General features: G+C 41.5%; 1 protein-coding gene across 1 annotated transcript in view; it reads right to left on the reverse strand.

The window, feature by feature from the left end:
• The window catches only part of klhdc3 (kelch domain containing 3), a 25,915-nt gene that overhangs the window by 10,437 nt on the left and 10,287 nt on the right, over positions 1-5,191 (reverse strand). The window lies entirely within an intron of this gene.

The following is a 5,191-nucleotide window of genomic DNA, read 5'->3' on the forward strand; positions in this document are numbered from 1 at the left end:
GTGTGAGAGTGAGCGTGTGTGTGTGTGTGTGTGTGAGTGTGTGTGAGTGAGCGTGTGTGTGTGTGTGAGTGTGTGTATCATGACGAGACAGGATTCAGTTCTTTCATCACGTCTACTTTCATCTTTAAGCATATGCTCGTTTCACCTGCATTCTAGAGAAGATCTGTCCTTTCTGAACACTTTCACTCGCACAATAACATCAAGCTCTTCTCCCACACGCCACACACACACAGCGTTACACAAGACCAGCATCAGAGCATTCATCAGCGAAGGTCACGTTACCATGAAAGCTTCAAGCATGAGAGCTTGAAGAGCCGCTGATCCGCATCTGATGCGGCTTAAGTCATCACAGAGGAAGTGACATCATGACTGGATAATAAAGCCAGAACGCCACAAAAGCAGAATGCCGCTGTGAGACGAGCGCACAAACAACGCTCAAATAAATCCTCAAACACACTCAACCAAAACAAACAAACAGAACAGAGGCGGCTCAAGCTGTCGCCCAGCATGCCAATCTGTCACGCTCCTGTTTACATCCGGCACCCGTCCCAAATCTCTGCACTAGCGGCGCACAGACGAGGCGGCCAGAGCGGCACGAGATCGACATCAACGATGACATCAGCTGACTCACACACGCGGTCATGTGACCTCACCGCATCACACACACAACAAACATACAATATATGCATATAGATTAAGAATAAAAAATAAATTTTTATGACATTTAATATACTTGAATTTTTAGGGCCAACATTTGGTTAAATTAAACTCAGTCCGACTCAATCAGGATCCGAAACGACTGAATGATTGTAATATCTGAATGAATCGTTTACTCTTCCTCATGTTGTGTGATTTGCTTTCTTCTGTAAAAGAAGATATTCTGAAGACACTGGAGTTCAAACAACATTGGACCACACTGACTTTCATTATATGACAGGCATTTCTCAAAATATCTTCTTTTACAGAAAAAGAAAGTCAAACATGTTGACATTAGGAGAGTAAATGATGACAGAATGATTCACTGATCATATTAGATCACCTGAACGATCATGTTTGGATGAGCTAACTAACAGCAGCTAACCATTTCAGGACTACGATGGGTAAGTTAGTAGTGGGTTATTCAGTTCTCACCATGGCTGGATCATCATTGCTAAAGGCTTGTAGTTACTGCTGTGATGTAATAATTATGTAGAATCATTAAAGGTCATGTGACTGATAATTCATTTAATGATTTTAATGGTTTAGTGGTCTGTGTGTGTGTGTGTGTGTGTGTGTGAATATCATTCTATGTAAATGTGTGTGTGTTAGGGATGTGCATCTCATGACTCAGGCCGATGCGATACGATACATTAAAGATACATATGAAGCAGCTGCCGATGCGATGCGATATGATTCACTCGTATTACGATGCAGTGTGATCTGATTTCGATTCAATTCAACACAATGTGATTTAATGCAATATGATGCAATGGAAAAACATATGATGCTATACAATTCAATATTGTACAGACAGTTCATTTTTATTTCTTTGGAGAGGAGAAAGCAATCTACATATAAAATATTGGTCACATATTACTGGTCACTTTCCAATTAATAAAAGTATAGCGCATCTACTAATAATTATACATAAGTTTTTACAAATGCAAATATGCTAGAAACGATGCATCGTGTTACAAATGCCAACTTGAATCTGATGCACACTTTTTTAAATTGATGCATCGTATCGTGAACTTTTATGCCGATGCGAGAAACAGCTTCACACAAGCTTTCACGATCAACACTACACTGCAATGTAATGAACATTAAACTCTCCTAAAACACACTAATCACACACACTAATCACAGCACATACAAACACATTCCTCTCATGAAGAATCGTGACACATGTTTGACTGACTTAAAGCCAAAGGCTTCAGAGAGCAGGTGGATTCTGGATATTTCTGGGCGTCTCATCTACAAATAAAAATAATAAAACAACATGTTCTAGTCCAGTGTTTGGACACATTTGATTGAACTGTTGTAGAAATGGTCTTTAGATCTTTAGACTGAAGTTCAGGTAAATATCAGTTGTGCTCATGCATTTAGAACAACAGACTCTTCATTATTTGTTTTTTATTGTACTGGCCAGTGAAGGAGAATCATGAAGTGAGTTTGTGTTTCTCCTGCAGCGCGAGAACGAGCGCCGACGCCTGACGATGAGCATCGCACGTTTGCGTAACGATGATTGCAGCGCGGCTTTCCCAGACACCTCCGGGCCTCTGAACACAGCCGGAGCGCTGGGAACTTTATTGTGCTTCACTAAAGCCCTAAATTTACGCTCTACAAATTCCTTCTGTTTAAGTAAATATCATAAAGGCAGCAGGAATATCAGCAGAGGCGTCTGCTCAGCATCAGCGCACTATAAATCTGACGGCCGTTTCCTGCGACTGAAGAAAACACAAGCAAGGTGTCTGCCGTCTGATTCATGATGCGCGCCGAGCGTTCGTCTCGTCCCTCAGACCTCGCCGTCTCTCCAGAGCTCAGCGCTGCAGATCAGCTCCATTAGTGCTGCGTCACGTCACATGTTCATCCTGACGGCTCTGTGTGAACCATTACCATGCAAACCGTGTGTGTGTGTGTGAGTGTGAGTGTGTTTGTGTGTGTGTGTGTGTGTGAGTGTGTGTGAATGAGTGAGTGAGTGAGTGAGTGAGTGTGTGTGTGTGTGTGTGTGTGTGTCAGCTACATGAAACGCCGGCGGCTAACGAATGAGAGGCGTGAATGAATGAATCTGCGCTGAGGTCAGAGGTCAGCGGTTACTGACCCCACACAGGGACGAACTCTTCAAAGGATTCAGTGATTGGCACGAGATCAGAAACAACACTCGCTGATCTTCTATGAATTCATCACTCACTGTATTTCATTCTGGTCTGATCATAATAACTGTTTCCATCCAAAGCTGCAAATTTCACTACATTTAGCACATTTTCCATTCCATGTGTTTCATGAGAACAACACTGTCACTTCCTGAGAAACTGGTGCACATTTCTGCAAGTTTTATGAAGGTAAATTTAAGAAATTTTTATGACCTTTTTAAGACCAATGAAAGAAAATGTAAGTAACAAGCTGTAGGGAACGCAAAACATAAACTAAATGTAAATATCCAGGAAACGCAATGAGTTGAATTAGCAACACTTTTAAGATTACAAATACAACTTCCAACAGATCTCCATTACATTTTAATAAAAAAACTTCTGCTCTGATTTAAGCCATTTTAAGGCTTTAAGTTGTGGAAGGGTGAATTAAGATTTTTTAAGACTCACAGAAATCCTGAAAAATGAAGCTGCTGCACGTCTTCTACTTGGATGAAAAATTATCCACCTCAACTGAGCTTTTTTACGTCCGTTTTATGATTTTATATGCATCTTGCCTTTTCAATGCAGCGATTTTTATGCAATATCCCAAAACGCACATAATAAGTGGACAGAAACACATCTACTGTCTGTTTTTCAGAAGCTCATCATGACATGTAACTAAACTGAGGAATAAAGTGTGAGGCAGGAGTGTTTGTGGCACAGGAATCATGACTCCTGGAGGAAATCCTGCTCTGATCCCACAGGGAAAACCAAATAAATGAGGAAAAGTGTTGCACTCTCCTCTCAAACATTAGTCTCCGTACGGCAGATAATCCTGCTTAACTGAGCACTTCAAGAGTTTAAGAGCAGACACACAAACAAACTCAGCTCTGGCTTTCACGCTGTCTCTGTTAAACACGGAAACACTGTTCCACCAGCCTCAGATACTGACTTTAAACGCATTAAAGATTTACTAAACAGATCAATTACAGCGAGAGCACCGTGTCATAAAAGCACCGATGGGAGTGTGAAGTTATGCTGATCTACTGACGCTGAATATTTCCATAATGACCGACGCGATCAATCCAGAGCAGTGCAAATCTACAACTACAGGCAGCAACTAAATACCAGTAAACTGACTAGTGCACAGCTTACTAAATCACTGATTCATATGCTCTCCTCACATAAATGTTGCATCTGAAAGGGAAACTTTTTTGTTGCAATTGTGATGCAAAATCATACTATATTATCACTCAGCTCTTTATTTAAAGTTGCATATGAAATTATGTCCTTCATCTGCATACATACAATACACTCATGTCAACTGATATGTACTACACAGCAAATCTCAACTGCTTGATTGTTTATATTCTCGCAAAATGTACCTAATCTGATCTGATAAATGCAACTATGAAGATATTAAGGTGTTATAAGCATGAACATCATGATGTTCTGCTATGAAAACTATGTGTATTGTGAAAAGCGCTGGACGCCTGCTGCTTGACGTCTGATGCAGAGCTGCTCAAACCTCCTCGTGTTCCTCAGTCAGCATCCCACAATGCCGTGCGCTGAGCCGTCTAGCTATCTCTGTGCCGCTGTGGAGCAGACTGATGGATAATCTGAGCTTCACCGCAGGACCCAGGATAAGAGCGCGTCTGATAAAGCTCTGTTAGCCAGCTCATTACACCGCTAGCAGACTATCATCAGGGAGTCTGGGGACCACAGGCAAGCCGCTGCTTCCTCAATATACAGCTCGTTCAGGATGCGCTTCAGGACTCCAGGGGTTTGAGTCTGACTGCTGAGCCGCAGGCCTGTCTGCACACGTGTTCATAACACCTCACACACACACACACACACACGACTGTGACAGCATCAGATTCCTCAGGATAAAAACCACTCGCTTCAGTCAGGATCGCACAGAAGGCACACTTGAGAGTCATGAGTGTGTGTCTGAATTAGTCACAGCACACAGGAAGTTGAAGTGGAACGACAGGAAGAGAGAAATTTGCTAAACTGTAATTCAAAGTAATTCACGACAGATAAATAATTCTGGGAATTTAAGTGTTCTCCCAGCCTGATTCAAAAACCTTCATTTATTAAGTCCGTCCGTCCGTCCGTCCGTCCGTCTGTCTATCTATCTAGCTGTCTGTCTGTCTGCAGGGCTCTATGCTTATTTTTCTTTTTAGGAGCGCTTGTGCTCCTAACTTAAAAATGTAGGAGCACCAAAATTTGATAAAAATAGCCTTCCCATAACGAGGTGATATTTGACTCCTTAAAGCGATTTACAGTAGAATTTTGTTTTTACCTTTGTAATGGCATTTTTCTATCTTTATTAAAAGTATGTAATCTTTTGTCAAATT

The sequence above is a fragment of the Sinocyclocheilus rhinocerous genome, unplaced genomic scaffold (genome assembly GCF_001515625.1).
Source record: "Sinocyclocheilus rhinocerous isolate Xijiao unplaced genomic scaffold, SAMN03320098_v1.1 scaffold2733, whole genome shotgun sequence".
Classification (NCBI taxonomy): Eukaryota; Metazoa; Chordata; class Actinopteri; order Cypriniformes; family Cyprinidae; genus Sinocyclocheilus; species Sinocyclocheilus rhinocerous.